The following is an 18,836-nucleotide window of genomic DNA, read 5'->3' on the forward strand; positions in this document are numbered from 1 at the left end:
AGGATCCAACCAGTCCATCCTAAAGGAGATCAGCCCTGAGTATTCATTGGAAGGACTGATGCTGAAGCTGAAACTCCAATACTTTGGCTACCAGATGCGAAGAACTGACTCATTTAAAAAGATCCTGAGGATGGGAAAGATTGAGGGCAGGAGGAGAGGGGGACAACAGAGGATGAGATGGTTGGATGGCATCACTGACTCAATGGACATGGGTTTGGGTGAACTCTGGGGGTTGGTGATGGACAGGGAAGCCTGGCATGCTAAAGCCCATGGGGTTGCAAAGAGTCAGACATGACTGAGCAACTGAACTGAATGAACTCCACTGGCAGAACTTTTATCTAAGTATCAGTGAGAGAAGTGACTGCTGATGGATGGACGCTGGCCCTACAAGTAGAGCTTCTGAGGTAATGCCAATCCCATTTCATACTGGGAAGAATCTCTTCAATAAGTGTGAGGGTGCACAGCTGTACAACATCAGAGCTGCCTCAGATCTCTGGTTTTAGAATCCTTGGTTTTTCAAAGGAAACACTACTTGTCTTCCTGTCAGCCTCCCTGCTGGCTTTGGTCAGCTCCGCACATCTGCCCATACCAGTCCTTGGGAGGCATGTCTGCAGGGCTGGGATGTTTCCATTTTCTGAAGAAGCAGCTCTGAGTTCTGATTGCTGGCCTTGCTCCCATGTAACTCTATTTCCAGCTAACATTCCAGGAAGACAGAGGCTAAATTTAATTCCCTTTAACCTTGTGATTTCTATACCATATCCTCCATTCAGACTCTTGTATTATGCAACGAACTTGATTCTGGGCATTCTAGAGGCAGTAGTGGTAGTTTTTGTAGTCAAATAGGTGGGGAAAGTCATGTTTCTCCTGTGGGAAATCTCGCATCTCCTTAGACATTTTAGGAAGTTTGCCACATGAGAGTGCTCCCAGGATGCACCACCAGATTCCTCCCTGAATGCTCCTTGCTGCTCCCCAACCTCTAATATTGTTCATTCTGTTCTCCTTGGCAAGACAGTGCTTCTTAAACTCTAAGAACTTTATTTTTCTACGACTTGAATCCGGCGAAATATTTTCCCCACATTTGCATTATATTGTCTTTTTATTAAATTATAATTGACTAATTATATTAGTTTCAGAAGCACAGCATAATTATTTGATATTTTTATACATTACAAAATGATCACAAATCTTCTTGCCGCCTTTCACCATAAAAAATTATTACCAAATTACTGGTTACCAGGATCCAGCCCCAGTAGGATCCAGGGATTCCCTCGGGAGGACGGTGTCAATGAAAGAATAGATAAAGAGATAGAGATAGGGAAAGAATTTTGCTGTTAAGAAAATAGAGGAGAGAAAAGAGGCTGATATTCCTTGGTTTACACAGAAAGCCAATAAAGCCCCAGCATGGGACTTACTCTGTTCACGTAGGCCACAGGCTCCTTCTCGAATCGCGGAAGGTGCCCCACCTTGGACACCTTCTTGAGTGGGTCTTAGAAGCCCAGGCAGGAAAGTGAACGCAGAGAGCCCCTGCGCTCCATGGAGTCAGCCTGAATAGGAAAAGGAAAGAGAAAGAACGACACAGGGAGACTGAACTTTGGTGAGCAAGGCCCGCACTTTATTTTCCAAAGCAGTTTTTATACCTTAAGTTGTGCATAGAGGATAATGGGGGTAGGGGTAGAGTCATGCAAGGTCAGCAGTCCTTGATCCTTATCAAAACCAGGCTTTCTTCCTGCAAACTTATCATATGCAAAAATTTTAGGTGATTTACATCATCTTCTGGCCAGGAAGCCTGTTAACATTTTATGACCCTTTTCCTCAGAAAACTTATTTTTCTCTAAAGGTGATTATTCTAAAGTCAGCCATCACCCTCCAAAAGCATTAGATAAAGTTGCATACCAATAGGGCAAAAAGTGGTGGGCTATAACAAGAAAAAAATTAACTCAAGGGTCTAAGGTTACAAACATTAAAGCTACTACTTACATTGCTATACACCAACTATATTAATCAATACACTCCCAGGGACACAGTAGGTAAAGTGAAAGTGTGAAAGTGAAGTCCCTCAGTCGTGTCCGACTCTTAGTGACCCCACGGACTGCAGCCTACCAGGCTCCTCTGTCCATAAGATTTTCCAGGCAAGAGTACTGGAGTGGGGAAACTTGGCAGCAAGCATTAGCTCAACAAAGAAATCCTCTACTAGTTCTATTTAACAATTTTAACTCTCTGAGAAGCTCTGCATTGTTAGAATATCTTAAGCTTCCCATGCCTCTTGTGGGGAGGCTGTGAATCTGAACAAACCTGTCAGGCAAGCTAGAAAGTCATCAGAGGGGTTTAAATTGAAACACTCCTATTATGTCCAGGAGACTTATTAACTAGAGTTTTAAGTTGATTTTCTTACAGAGAAATGCGGTCGGGGATAGCCCCCTGTTAATGTCAGAGGAGTTGGTGAAAGTCGTGAAATAGTAAAACAGACAGATTTTGGGGTAGACTCTCAGGCAGGCCCAGAGAGGCACCCCTCGAGTTCTGGCTCTCCTTGCCCACCAGAACTCTCCCACATGGTCTTGTCATGGGTGGGGACTCCCGTGCTGGCTTCCAGCAACTGGTTATATTTCCTATCCTGTACATTGTATCTCCATGACTGCTGCTACTGCTAAGTCACATCAGTAGTGTCCAACTCTGTGCAACCCCATAGACAACAGCCCACCAGGCTCCCGTCCCTGGGATTTTCCTGGCAACAATACTGGAGTGGGTTGCCATTTTCTTCTCCAATGCATGAAAGTGAAAAGTGAAAGTGAAGTATCTCAGTCGAGACTGACTCTTCACGACTCCACGGACTGTAGCCTACCAGGCTCCTCGGCCATTGGGATTTCCCAGGCCAGAGTACTGGAGTGGGGTGCCATTGCCTTCTCCATCTCCATGACTAAGTTTCTACCTCTTGATCTCCTTCACCTATTTTGCTCATCTCCCACTCTCCTCTCCTCTGGCAACCACCAGTTTGTTCTATCTATGAGTCTGTTTCTGTTTTATTTGTTGTTTTTTAGATTCCACATATAAGTGAAATCATGCAGTGCTTATCTTTTTCTGTCTTACTTATTTCATTTAGCATATCGTCTAGGTTCATAAAGGTTTTTTGCAAATGGCAAGATTTCATTCTATATTATGGTTGAGTAAAATTCCATTATATACATACATACACACATATATATATATATATATTTATGTATATATTTATATATAAAATCGGAGAAGGCAGTGGCACCCCACTCCAGTACTCTTGCCTGGAAAATCCCATGGACGGAGGAGCCTGGTAGGCTGCAGTCCATGAGGTCACTAAGAGTCGGACACGACTGAGCGACTTCACTTTCAGTTTTCATTTTCATGCATTGGAGAAGGAAATGGCAACCCACTCCATGTTCTTGCCTGGAGAATCCCAGGGATGGGGGAGCCTGGTGAGCTGCCGTCTATGGGGTCGCACAGAGTCAGACATGACTGAAGCGACTTAGCAGCAGCAGCATACATACAAAATGGAATTTTACTCAACCATAACATAGAATGAAATATTGCCATTTGCAAAAACTTTTGTGAAAAACACTCACTTCATGGGAAACACATGAGAAACACTCACTAGATGGGGAAACAGTGGAAACAGTGTCAGACTTTATTTTTTGGGCTCCAAAATCACTGCAGATGGTGACTGCAGCCATGAAATTAAAAGACGCTTACTCCTTGGAAGGAAAGTTATGACCAACCTAGATAGCATATTGAAAAGCAGAGACATTACTTTGCCAACAAAGGTCTGTCTAAAAGCTATGGTTTTCCTTGTGGTCATGTATGGATGTGAGAGTTGGACTGTGAAGAAAGCTGAGCGCCGAAGAATTGATGCTTTTGAACTGTGGTGTTGGAGAAGACACTTGAGAGTCCCTTGGACTGCAAGGAGATCCAACCAGTCCATTCTGAAGGAGATCAGTCCTGGGATTACTTTGGTAGGAATGATGCTAAAGCTGAAACTCCACTACTTTGGCCACCTCATGTGAAGAGTTGACTCATTGGAAAAGACTCTGATGCTGGGAGGGATTGGGGGCAGGAGGAGAAGGGGATGACAGAGGATGAGGTGGCTGGATGGCATCACTGACTCGATGGACATGAGTCTGAGTGAACTCCGGGAGTTGGTGATGGACAGGGAGGCCTGGCGTGCTGGAATTCATGGGGTCTAAAAGAGTCAGACACAACTGAGTGACTGAACTGAACTGATATATATATATACACACATATATATATACACATATGTATGTGTATATATATACACATATATATGTATATATTTTTTGTTTTTGTTGTTTAGTCACTAAATCATTATATATATATCCATATATATCTCTATATATGGATATATATATATACACACACCACAATTTCCCTGGACACTTAGTTTGCTTCCATTACTTGGCTATGGTAAATAATGATGTGATGAATATAAGGTACACATATCTTTTCAAATTAATGTTTTAATTTTAATTGGAAAAATACCTAGAAGCGGAATTGATGGATTGTATGGTAATTCTATTTTTAATTTTTAAAGGAAACTTCATATTGTTTTCTATGGTGGCTAAGCCAATTTACAATCCCATCAACAGTACACAAGTGTTTCCTTTTCTCCACATCCGTACTAATTCTTGTTATTTCCTGTCTTTTTGATACTAGCCATTCTGACAAGTGTGAGGTGATTTCTCGCTGTGGTTTTGATTTCTTTTCCCTGATGATTAGTGACGTAGAACATCTTTTCATGTGCCTGTTAGCAATCTGTACCTCTTCTTTGGAAAAATGCCTGTTCAGGCCCTTTGCCCATTTTTCAATAAGGTGTTTGGTTGTTTGTTCTTTAGTTTTATGAGCTCTTTATATATTTTGGATATTAATCCTTTATTAGGTATATGTTTGCAAATATTTTATCCAATTTAGTAAGTTTTCTTTTCATTTTGTTGATAGTTTCCTTTACTATATAAAAGATTTTTAGTTTGATAGAGTTCTATTTATTTTTGCTTTTGTTCCTCTTTTTTGAGGGACATAGCCAAAGAAATATGACTAAGACTGATATCAAATCATATACTGCCTATGTTTTCCATTAGGAGTTCTATCCCTTCAGATCCTTTATTTAACTATTTAATTCACTTTGAGTTCATTTTTGTATGTGGGGTGAATAAGTAGCTCAGTTTGATACTTTCACATGAGGTTATGCAGTTTTCCCAACACTATTTACTGCAGAGGTGGTCTTTGTGCCATTGCATATTCTTGCCTCCTTTGTCATAGATTAATTGACCATACAAGCATGGCTTTATTTCTGGGATCTATTCTGTTCTGTTGATCAATGTATCTTTTTGTGTCAGTACCATATTGTTTTGATTACTACAGCTTTGTACTATAGTTTGCAATCAGAAAGACTCTTATTTCCTGCTTTATTTTTCTTTCAAGACTGCGTTATTCTTCTGGGTCTTTTGTAGTTCCATACAACTTTTAGTATAATTTGATCTAGGTCTGTGAAAAATGCCATTATTATTTTCATAGGGTTGTATTGAATCTCTATAATGCTTTGGGCAGTACAGATATTTTAGCAATCCATAAGTATGGTATATCTTTCCACTTATTTGTGTAGTTTTCAATTTCTTTCATCAGTGTTTCATAGCTTTCAGAGTACAGGTCTTTTACCTTCTTGGTTAAAATTATTCCTAGATATCTTATTCTTTTTGATGTATTTGAAAATGAGATTGCTTTCATCATTTCTTCTGGTAGTTATTGTTAGTGTATAAAAATGCAACAGATTTCTGTATATTAATTTTGTATTCTGAAATTTCACTGAATTCATTTATTTGTTCTAATAGTTTTTTTGTGAAATCTTTAAGGTTTTCTTTATATACTATCATGTCATCTACAAATAATGCTGGTTTTACTTCTTCCCTTCCAATTTGGTTGCCAAATTTTGAGAATTTTAAGTCATGGATCAGAATGGAGAGAGCATAGAACTTGAGACAAAAGGCCTGAGTTCAAGATTCATCTTTAACACTTACTATGTGTCTTTGAGCAATTCATTTAACATCTCTGTACCCTAATATTACTATCATTATTATTATCGGTGGACAGAATAACTTCATTCTGAGAATCAGCTAAGATAATGAATCTAAATGTGCTAGACTGTGTAAGAGTTATTCAATTCAGAAAGAGACAATATTTATTCATTCACTCAGCTAACAACAATTGAAAACCTATATATGTGTAGATCTTCTGCTAAATGCTGGAAATATAGTAGTGAACAATATAGTTGAGGTCTTTACCCTCATATATCTTATATTCATATATCATATATTCAAATGCAGGAAACAGACAATAAACTATCAAAAAATAGGCACAATTGCAAATAAGTAGATGCTTACAAATTATAGTAGTTTCTAGGAAGGAAGCTATTAGTAAAGGCAATGGCACCCCACTCCAGTACTCTTGCCTGGAAAATCCTGTGGACGGAAGAGCCTGGTAGGCTACAGTCCATGGGGTCATTAAGAGTCTGACACGACTGAGCGACTTCACTTTCACTTTTCACTTTTCACTTTCATGCATTGGAGGAGGAAATGGCAATCCACTCCAGTGTTCTTGCCTGGATAATCCCAGGGACGGCGGGGCCTGGTGGGCTGCTGTCTATGGGGTAGCACAGAGTCGGACACGACTGAAGTCACTTAGCAGCAGCAGCAGCAGGAATAATTCGGAGAAGGCAATGGCACCCCACTCCAGTACTCTTGCCTGGAAAATCCCATGGGCAGAGGAGCCTGGTAGACTGCAGTCCATGAGGTCACTAAGAGTCGGACACTACTGAGCGATTTCACTTTCACTTTTCACTTTCACGCATTGGAGAAGGAATGGCAACCCACTCCAGTGTTCTTGCCTGGAGAATCCCAGGGACGGGGAAGCCTGGTGGGCTGCTGTCTCTGGGGTCGCACAGAGTCGGACACGACTGAAGCGACTTAGCAGCAGATTTAGCAGGAATAATTAGGAAGCCATTTGGGCTAGATGTTAAGCAGTATGGACAGAGCTGAGATTGTCTAAGATTTGAAGGTTCTAACTCTATGCTTGGAGGAAAAACTAGGCAGGTAAAAGTGTGATGAGAAAAAATGATCTTTTTGCTCTTTTTCTATAATACAACCTGAATTTCCTGTAGATCTATTTGTCTTTCTGCCTTGCTACTCTCTACTCATTGGATCACCAAAGAAGCATCTTATCTTCAGGGAAAGCAGATGCCCCCTAGAGAAATGCCAAGTGTCACTGAATTATAGAAGGGGCTTTCTCAAGTCTAGTGAACAAAAGTTTAGGAAGCTAGCGTTTGTTGACAAAGGAACAGAGGAAGTTTTAAATTCAAAAACTTTCCTTTATACATTAAGAGCAATTAGAGTTTGAACACAAGGTTTCAAAATGACACAGAAGTAGAAAGAATTTAGTCTGTATTTGAAGGGAGTTTCAATGAGACAAAAAGGGGGTAGAAATTTTCCTACCACTAAAACAGAGAGGGAAACTGAAGGATAAGAGGTCAGATAAAAAAAAAAAGAGGTCAGATGTGAGTGAACTGGGTCTTTGTGCATGCTAAGTTGCTTCAGTCATGTCCAACTCTTTGCAACTCCATGGACTGTAGCCCACCAGGCTCCTCTGTCCATGGGATTCTCCAGGTAAGAATACTGGAGTTGGTTGCCATGCCCTCCTCCAGGGGATCTTCCCAACCCAGGGATCAAACCCACGTCTCATGTATCCTGCATTGGGAGGCAGGTTCTTTATCACTAGTGCCACCTGGGAAGTGTTTTTATATCTTTGTAGTAGATATAAAAACATCTTTCAAAACTTGGTTTTAGGGAACATTGTTGTTGAACAGCAAACATAAGTCCATAAATGCCTATATCCTTATTGACAGGATGAAGATTTTATTAAGTGTCCATCTTTATCTCACATAGTCCTTGTTACTAGGAAGCTACACTCACCTCTAATGACAGAGGTGGGGCTTAATTGAAGTAAATGATGGCAATCTCAACCCCCTTAATTGCAACTGGCTCAGAAATACAGGTCTTAGCCAATCAGCACATGGCCTTCTTTTGTCTGTCCTTGTTTTGAGTTGGTCCAATCAGGCTGAAGGAAAAGCCTTTTACTACAAGGTTACAGAGAAGTTTTCTCCTACCCTCTCCCGTTGCTGATGGAGGAAGCAGGTTGCCAATATGATTTACACTCAACTTCTGACCAAATTAGAATCTGGCTTTGGAATGAGGCCAACATTGTGGCTCTCAGAGTGAAGAAGCTAAAAGAACCCACATCCCAGCTGACTTTGTTAAGGTCTTGAACCAACCAATTCCAATACTAGACCTCCCATTTTGTAATATTATAATTTTATTCCCTCTTTAGTCAATTTGAGTCAGGCTTTCTGTTACTTAGAGCCAAATGGGAGAAATAGCCAGACTGTTCTGGAGAAATGCCAAGATAGGGAGAATAATTTCTCACTTTTATGAGTAGATCCTAGGAAATTTTAAAGATTATTAGAGGAGTCCTATGTCAACAGGAGGAGGCTAAGGCAAAAGAGAAATGCACACATGGCATGATCTGATTAATTAGCAAAAAAGCGTATGCCACCTGCATTAACCTGAGAGTGCTTTATAAAAATTTCAGAATTTCTTGCATGCTCAAGGGGACAACGGGGCATGTAAGATAGCTGAGGGTGCCGCCTTGTGACTCCTTTCCCAGTAAAAGGTGTGGTGATTTTGTAGAGAGGGCAGTAAGGTGTGTCACTCAGGCTAAGTTTGAATGGAAATCACTGCAGCAAGGATGAGTCAGCAAAGGCAGACCATGAGTTACACAAGAGCCATGAGCACTGGCTGCAGCAATGTTAGACTTTTACCAGATAAGGGGAGATGTATCTGAACATGAGGTCATTGGGAATCAGCAGAGAACCACAGGTAGGTAAGAATGTAAACATCTACCTATACCCAAACGCCATATTACAGGGGAAGATCAAATTGTGAAGCCAGCTGAGAAAAAAGAGATAGACTCTTGATAGAGCACCTGGGATTAAAAGTGATTAATCACATATCTAAATGAGACTGGGTTAATCTGAAAGAGACTGTGTTAACCTCACTCTGGTAGTTTGCATTGTTTGCTGTAATTCTTCGCCCATCCTGTATCCATGCCCTTGATCATGGACCTCATAACTCCTCTTTCGAATGAGGTAAAGTCTAGGGTGGAGTCTATTTCCACACTCCTAGATGTGTGGCTACATCACCTGTTTTAGTGAATAGAATGAAGCTGAAGAGATTTGTTCCACTTTGAAGCCTAAGTCTCAAAAGGCCTATCTGTTTCCATTTTCTTGCACTTTGATGTCTGCCACCATCATGAAAACATACCCAGGCTGAAGAGTTACATGGAGGAGGACTGAGTCACTCTAGTTATACCAGCTAAAGACATTTTTAGATCAGCTAACATCCAGACGTCCCCAGATGTAAAAGTTTTCTTTTAACACTGTAAAAAATTATCACAACTTTAGAGGCTTACGAAGGGGTCTTCCCTGGTGGCTCAGACGGTGAAGCATCTGCTTACAATGTGGGAGACCCGGGTTGAATCCCTGGGTAAGGAAGATCCCCTGGAAAAGAAAATGTCAACCCAGTTCAGTATTCTTGCCTGGAAAACCCCATGGACGGAGGAGCCTGGTAGGCTACAGTCCTTGGGGTCGCAAAGAGTAAGACACGACTGAGTGACTTCACTTTCACTTTCAAAAGGACACAGATTTATTGTTATAGATCTGGAGGTCAGAAGTCTCAAAGGAGCCCACAGAACTGCATTCTTTCCAGAAGCTATGGGGGGAAATCTGATTCCTTGTTTTTCTCAGCTTTTAGAAGCTGCAGATATTCTTTGACTCACAGACCTTTGAACCGTCTTCAAAGTCAGCAGCATAGCATCTCTTCTGTGAAGACCAGACATCTCTACCAATCTCTTTTATGAACCCTAGTGAGTATATCAAGCCCACCCAGATAATCAAGAATAATCTTTTCATCTCAAGATCCTTAATCACAGCTGCAAAGTAATATATTCACAGGTTCTAGGGATTAGGATATGGACATCTTTGAGTACCATTATTCTGTCTACCATACCATATACATGAGCAAGCCCACACTAGGACCAGCAGATATAGGTGTATGAGAAATAAATGCTCAGTGTTATGTGCCACTGAGGTTTTGAGATCATTTTTTATGTGGCATTGTTGTGCCAGTCGATAACTGACATGTGATAGAGATTGAACTGTTCTTAATTGGCAAGTTTGAAATTGTATCTTGCCATTAGTTAAAGTAAAATCTACAGTGCAAAATGAGAATAAAATAATAAAAAATGTTACTTTACTTTTGTTGTTCTTTCTTTTCTCTTCTTTGTTTCTCCTTTTTCATTATGGAAAAAAGAGAAAATGTAGAAAAACAAAAATACAGAAAAATAAACTGAAATATATAATTAAAAAGTCATTTGTCATCACATCATTCTAATATGATTGCTATCAACATTTTGATGCATACCCAGAATTTTCAAATATTCAATCCTTAGAAATTCTATTAATGGGACTTTCAATGGAAGGTTGACCTGACCCAGGAGAGCTCTCTTCCCATCTCAAATACAGAACAAGCATATTATAAAATAATAACATGAGTGAGAGAAGGTCAGAGTTAGTGCATTCTAAACTATTGTACTGTTTGGAAGAAGGAAAAAAAGTGAAGATTATCTTGCGACTTTTTAAGAAGGAGAAAGATGAAGATTAACTTGTGATTTCTTAAGAATAAATGCTAAACACTTAAGAATAACCACTAAAATAGTAGAAATAATATGGGACCAATAAAGGAAGCCAAAGGAAATGGATCCAACAAAATTCAGGGACAGGAAGAAAAAGAAGCAAAGAACAATCTCCCAAATGGAATGCACAAAGTAGGATGGCAGAGATAATTCATTATAATAATACAAATAGATTATATAAAAAGTAGAGACAATTAAACTGGTTTAAAAAATATCTATTTGCTACTTTCCAGAGAAGCATTTAGGTAACAAAACTCAGAAGGGTAGGAAACAAGAGATGGAAAAGGTATTTGATGTATCATGCAAATACTAAAAGAAAGATACAAAGCCCTGTATAGACCAAAGAGCTGTATGTACTAGAGAAAATTTAAAGATAATATATAGAGCTATAAAAATGGAAGATTATATAGTCATGTGATGGAATACTAGGTAACAATTACTATGAATGAATGAGAGCCATATAAATCAGACTAGAGCCATATGAATCAGATTTCAAAGCATGTTGAATGGAAAAAGAAATGGAAAAATGTTATATTCAGCCCGACAACATTTATCCATATAAAAAAGCAACTCTGTATATCTCCCATATGTATGTGGCAAAAATAGGAAAATCTGGACTAGGTGATACACACTAAATTTATGAATCAGTCAGTTTGAGAGGGAAAAAGATAGGCTAGAGAAATAGAATAAACAAGACTTCAGCTGACTTATAATAGTCATTATTTTAAGCATGCTGAAGGAGATACATAGTTGAACCTTGAACAACATGGATTTGAACTTCTCTGGTCCACTTATACACAAGATTTCTTTCCGGTAAATACCACAACACTTCTAAGGTCTCGGAGAAGGCAATGGCACCCCACTCCAGTACTCTTGCCTGGGAAATCCCATGGACGCAGGAGCCTGGTGGGCTGCAGTCCATGGGGTCACTAAGAGTCAGACATAACCGAGCGACTTCACTTTCACTTTTCACTTTCATGCATTGGAGAAGGAAATGGCAACCCACTCCAGTGTTCTTGCCTGGAGAATCCCAGGGACAGGGGAGCCTGGTGGGCTGCCATCTATGGGGTCGCACAGAGTCAGACACGACTGAAGCGACTTAGCAGCAGCAGCAGCAACTAAGGTCTACTGTTGGTTGAATTTGCAGATGCAGAATCAAGGATATGGAAGGCCAACTGTAAAATGATAATTGGATTTTCTATTGCACTGGGGGGCATCCTTCACTCTGGCATTGTTCAAGGGTCAACTGTAATTAATCATTCGCATCACAAATGCAAACAACTGATGTTGAAATACAGACCAGCATTATTGTTGCTGTCGTTGTTCAGTTGCTAACTTGTGTCTGGCTCTTTCCAACTCTATGGACCACAGCTTGCCAGTCTTCCCTGTCTTTCACTATCTCCCTGAGTGTGCTTAAACTCATTTCCATTGAGTTGGTGCTGCAATCCAACCATCTTATCCTCAGTTGGCCCCCTTCTCATCCTACCCTCAATATTTCCCAGGATCAGGGTTTTTTCCAATGAGTCAGCACTTTGCATCAGGTGGCCAAAGTATTGGAACTTTAGTTTCAGCATCAGTCCTTCCAGTGAATATTCAAGGTTGATTTCCTTTAGAATTGACTGGTTTGATCTCCTTGCTGTCCAAGGGACTCTCAAGAGTCTTCTCCAGCACCACAGTTTAAAAGCATCAGTTCTTCAGTGCTCAGCCTTCTTTATGATCCAACTCTCACATGACTACTGGAAAAGCCATAGCTTTGATTATACCAACCTTTGTTGGCAAAGTGATATCTCCATTTTTTAAATACACTGTCAAGGTTTGTCATAGGTTTCCTTTCAAGGAGCAAGCATCTTTTAATTTCATGGCTGCAGTCACTGTCCACAGTGATTTTGGAGCCCAAGAAAAGAAAATTTGTCATTGTTTGCACTTTTTCCCCATCTAGTTGCCATGAAGTGATGGGACCAGATGCCATGATCTTAGTTTTTTGAATGTTGAGTTTTAAGCCAGCATTTTCACTCTCGTTTTCACATGCAAAAAGGCAAAATGTTGTCTGAGGAGGCCTTACAAATAGCTGAGAAAAGAAAAGAAGCTAAAGGCAAAGGAGAAAAGGAAAGCTATAAGCATCTGAATGCAGAGTTCCAAAGAATAGCAAGGAGAGATAAGAAAGCCTTCCTCAGTGATCAGTGCAAAGAAATAGAGGAAAGCAATAGAATGGGAAAGACTAGAGATCTCTTGAAAGTTAGAGATACCAAGGGAACATTTCATGCAAAGATGGGCAAAATAAAGGACAGAAATGGTATCGACCTAACAGAAGCAGAAGATATTAAGAAGAGGTGGCAAGAATACAGAGAAGAACTGTACAAAAAAGATCTTAATGACCCAGATAACCACAAGGGTGTAATCACTCACCTATAGCCAGACATCCTGGAATGCAAAGCCAAGTAGGCCTTAGGAAGCTTAACTATGAACAAAGCTAGTGGAAGCGATGGAATTCCAGTTGAGCTCTGTCAAATCCTAAAGGATGATGCTGTGAAAGTGCTGCAGTCAATATGCCAGCAAATTTGGAAAACTCAGCAGTGGCCACAGGACTGGAAAAGGTGAGTTTTCATTCCAATACCCAAAGAAAGGCAATGCCAAAGAATGCTCAAACTACCACAAAATTGCACTTACCTCACACACTAGCAAGAAGTGAAGTCACTCTTTGCAACCCTATGGATGTAACCTACCAGGCTCCTCCATCCATGGGATTCTCCAGGCAAGAATACCGGAGTGGGTTGCCATTTCCTTCTCCAGTGGATCTTCCCAACCCAAGGATTGAACCTGGGTCTCCTGCACTGCAGGGAGACTCTTTACCATCTGAGCCACCAGGGAAGAGCCATCACATGCTAGCAAAGTAATGCTCAAAATTCTCCAAGTCAGGCTTCAACAGTACGTGAACTTCCAGATGTTCAAGCTGGTTTTAGAAAAGGCAGAGGAACCAGAGATCAGATTGCCAACATCTGCTGGATCATTGAAAAAGCAAGAGAATTCCAGAAAAATATCTACTTCTGCTTTATTGAACATGCCAAAGCCTTTGACTGTGTGGATCACAACAAACTGTGGGAAATTCATCAAGAGATGGGAATACCAGACCACCTGACCTGCCTCTTGAGAAACCTATATGCAGGTCAACAGTTAGAACTGGACACGGAACAACAGATGGGTTCCAAATAGGGAAAAGATTATGTCAAGGCTGTACACTGTCACCCTGCTTATTTAACTTATACGTAGTGTACATCGTACAAAATGCTGGGCTGGATGAAGCACAAGCTGGAATCAAGATTACTGGGATAAATATCAATAACCTCAGATACCCAGATGACACCACCCGTATGGCAGAAAGTGAAGAAGAACTAAAAAACCTCTTGAAGAAAGTGAAAGAGGAAGGTGGAAAAGCTGGCTTAAAGCTCAACATTCAGAAAACTAAGATCATGGCATCCAATCCCATCACTTCATGGCAAACAGATGGGGAAACAATGGAAACAGTGAGAGACTTTATTTTTGGGGGCTCCAAAATGACTGCAGATGGTGACTTCAGCCATGAAATTAAAAGATGCTTGCTCCTTGGAAGAAAAGCTACGACCAACCTAGACAGCATATTCAAAAGCAGAGACATTACTTTGCTGACAAAAGTCTGTCTAGTCAAAGCTATGGTTTTTCCAGTAGTCATGTATGGATATGAGAGATAGACTATAAAGAAAGCTGAGCACTGAAAAATTGATGCTTTTGAACTGCGGTGTTGGAGAAGACTCCTGAGAGTCCCTTGGTCTACAAGGAGATCCAACCAGTCCATCCTAAAGGAAATCAGTCCTAAATATTCATTGGAAGGACTGATGCTGAGGCTGAAACTCCAATACTTTGGCCACCTCATGCAAAGAGCTGACTCATTTGAAAAGACCCTGATTCTGGGAAAGATTGAAGGCAGGAGGAGAAGCAGACAACAGAGGATGAGATGGTTGGATGGAATCACTGACTTGATGAACATGAGTTTAAGCAAGCTCCGGGAGTTGGCGATGGACAGGGAAGCTTGGCGTGGTGCTGTCCATGAGGTCGCAAAGAGTTGGACACAACTGAGCAAATGAACTGACATTCACTCTCCTCTTTCACCTTCATCAAGAGGCTCTTTAGTTCCTCTTCACTTTCTGCCATCAGAGTGATATCATCTGCGTATCTGAGGTTGACAATATTATTCCTGGAAATCTTGATTCCAGCTCGTGATTCATCTATCCTGGCATTTCTTGTGATATAATCTGCTTTACATTAGGAGACTCAAAACTGCAACTGGGGAGGAAAAGTATTTCTGGAGGAAGAATTGAATGGTCTTGGTTCAGGTTCACACACTCCATTTAGATGGTGAACACTATGCTTTGTGCAAATAGAATCCATTTTTTCTGTTGTGTCTCAGAGCCAACTCCAGAGAAAGAATCACAATATATTTGGTGGCTGACCTTGAGAATAAGAGTGTCAGTTTCTTTCATTTAAAGCAGCAAATTTAAACAATGTCATCCTTAGTCACTTTATGGAAAATTTACCAGGAGCCAAGTGACCTATATTGTAAGAGAAACAACTAAGAAAAGAGAAGTGTAGTAGACAAAGCATCAAGTGTGGAGACCAGAATACTCCTGGGTAAGAAGAAGAGGACTTGGAGAAGCTCATCGGTTTAAGTTTCTCACTTGTCAGATAAGAAAGGTTGGGTCAAATCAACTCTGAGTTAAGTTCTTACTGGTTCATTGTATGTGACTTTGCAAGTCTTACCCTTAAAAAGTGGAGCTGTGACTTGCTTTGACAAATAGTGATCGAATGAAAATGTGCAAGCTATAAGCCTCGATTTTAAGATTCCTTGTGTGAGATTTTCTTCTTGCTCTTGGAAGCCTGTTTCCACCACGTACAGAAGCCCAGGCTAGGAGATGGATCCAGTCAACCTTAAATTGTGGAGCCAAATAAATAATTTTTTTTTAGTCATCAAGTTTAGGGGTGGTTTGTTATGCAGCAATAGCTAAGCAATATAATTTTCAAATTGAAAATTTAATGAGTCAATTACCCTTCCCTTCCTTATACCTTCAGACAGAGGGCATGTTTTCTGGGAAACTTCCCCTGACCAAGAAAGCATCCAGTGCATTGTCTTGATCTGTGTAACTTCCTTTATCATTGTCCTATTGGTTATTTAAAGACTACACATTATACCTAGAACCTCTTTATTTCTGCCTCAAGCTTTTTAAAATTTACTTATTTGGCTGCATGAGGTCTTAGTTGCAACATGGTAGCTCGCTAGTTGTTAGTTGCCTGTAGCATGTGGGATCTTAGTTCCCCTTAGATTGAACCCTTGTCCCTTGCATTGCAAGGTGGATTCTTAACCACTGGACCACCAGGGAAGTCCCTGCCTCCAGCTTTTTCTTATGTACCTAAGGCCAAACTACCCGAGGCTCTCGATGTTCATTGAAGAAAACAATTCAGTAGGCGTGTCTGTCTTTAGTTTCTACACCCTGTCCTCTGACAGTCACCATCCTTGAAGGTGGGCAGCATCCTCTGGTTGTCTTTAGATGCTTGGGACTGTTGCCCAAGAATATATAACCTCACTTGTGTGGTGATCCTTTAGCTCAGAACTTTGTCCTTTGCATTTCAAGGCGATACCTAGTTATGTAACAGATTAATTCTGATGCTGGCACGTCACATATATTTCAGCTCAAATTGGCTGAGGGGAAATCTGTTTCTGTTACCGAAGGGTATCTGGCTTCAGGCATGGTTTTAATTAGATTTCCATCTTTTCACTCCATCCTTAATCTGGCTTTTCCTCTGTGTTGCCTTAATTTACAGGCAGGCTTATTCCACGTGATGATAAAAATGGCTGCCGGAAGCCGGGGACTCCCGTGTTTTCTGCTGAATAACTGCAGCATAAAAAGACCTTTCCCTTCCCAGAAGTTTCAGCAAAAGTCTAGAAGCTGATTTTCACTGGACTCATCAGCTTACATAGTGTGTCTGAACTGATTACTTTCTCCAGGGGAGGGCAAATGCTAACTGGCCAAACTGGTCATCGGCTAGCCCCTCAGAGAAAGTTAGAAGTGAGGGTGGGGTGAGCATCACTCAATCGATGGATCAAGACAGAGTGGGATTTTCTGTGGCATGTCAGGTGCTGTTACTAGAAGGGGGACAGATGTGAGCAGACAGAACCAGCAGCAACCATCCAAACAGCGGTTTTCAATCTCACTGTACATTATAGTCACCTCGTGGGGGATGGTGGGAGGACTTTTAGAAAATACCTCCAGAAATATTGCTTTATTTGGTCAGAGGTGTGGCCTGGGCCTCAGTATTAGTTTAAATTTTCCAGGTGATTCTAATGCATAACCAAGACCAGAACTGCCACATTAAGAATAGTAATATTAATAGCTAAATAAGCCTGACCTTGGGGAATGCCTCAAAGCCTGCGGGTTAGGCTGAAAGAGGTCATCTCTCAGGGCAGAGTTCTCGACCCTGGAGAGCTAGGAATCCAGGTGGTACAGGGGACATGGAAGTGGACTGGGGTAGGCAGGTAGGAAAGGCTAATTGCCCCCAATCTGAAGTATACTGGCAACCACCTGCTGTGTACACAAGCTGCCAGCCCTGGTGACAACTTTTAACATTAAATTTTGAGAAACGTTTTGGTCCAGAAGGCCAAAGAATCCACTCTGACACTCCCCCGTTGCAGAATGAAAGGTACTAGGTCAGCTACCCTGTCAGAGGCCTCCTACCTCCGGGGTCAGGTGCAGAGACCCTTGAGAGTCCCTGGCATAATTCAGCCCGTGGAGCAGGCACCTGTCTCCCTGGTCCCCATCAGAGGGGGTGGGACGTCATTCCCATCTTTCATGCTGCAGAATGTTTCTCCCAGCTGGTTGGAGGAGGCAAATTCTCCTCATCTTTCTAGTGAGGAAAAGTTCTGGCCAATCACAAGAAGCCAACTGGAGACTGCAAATGTGGGGATGAGATGGCAGAATCTGTTTTTGGAACTGCAAAAGACACACCTCCCGGAGCACAGAGCTGCCCCAGAAAGCTTGTTGTCAGGCAACCTCTGGCAGCCGCTCTGCCTGCTGAGCTGGGGGCAGAGGTGGTCAGAGACTGCTGGTTGCCTGGGTCTCTGCATCCAAAACTCCACATCTTCAGAGTCCAGGCCCTGAGCAGAACAAACTGCGAGGCTTCTTCCAGGACTTTCATTTTGGGGAAAACAAGAGAGAAGAAAGCTCAGACAGAGGCGGTGGGCTCAGTAGATAGGGTAAGGGACTGGACATCCGAGCCCCAGCACTGTGGTTCCTGTCGTGTCTTCCTCGACTTGAGTACATGAGTGCTTCCCTGAATCTCACTCTCCTCATCTGTAATATGGGGTCCTAGATGTGTCTGAGACTCCTCCAGCTCTGCAAACTTTGTGATTATGATAGTAAGGGAGGGGCCACCAGCCTGCTTTGCTTTGGGGGCAACGGAGTGTTTATGACACCCTCATTTTTAAGAGCAGGAGATGCCCCCTTTTCTCCTTGTCCTTTCCTTCCCTCCTGATCACCTCCCTGTCACTCTAGGAACATAAACTTCGAGGACGAAGCCCCGGGTGTGTGAGGGGCGGCCAAGCCCAGCCCCCGTACCCCCTATCCCGTCTCTGGCTTTAACCCCAGCGTCGCAGAGGGAGACGTCTGGGCTTCTGCAGGCAGGGAAACTCAAAGCCCTTCCTTTTGCGCTCCTCTCTCCCGCCCTGTCTCTCTCCTCCCCCTCCTTTCCCCTTCCTTCCACTGCTGTTTACTGATCCCCCAAGTCGTGATGACGTGCCAGGCTCGGTGCCAAGCTCTAGGGCCCCGAATTCATCAGGGGGTGGGCGAAAGCTCTGCCCCGGCGGAGTCTCCGGGGCAGACGTGGAAATAAACAAACAGTGATGGTGCCGCGCCCCGAGGGCGCCCGCGGAAGTGAGCGCGGGCTGCTCGCGAAGCCCCCGGGAGGACGCCCGACCC

This window comes from Bison bison, unplaced genomic scaffold, assembly GCF_000754665.1.
Source record: "Bison bison bison isolate TAMUID 2011002044 unplaced genomic scaffold, Bison_UMD1.0 scf7180017864030, whole genome shotgun sequence".
Taxonomy (NCBI): domain Eukaryota; kingdom Metazoa; phylum Chordata; class Mammalia; order Artiodactyla; family Bovidae; genus Bison; species Bison bison.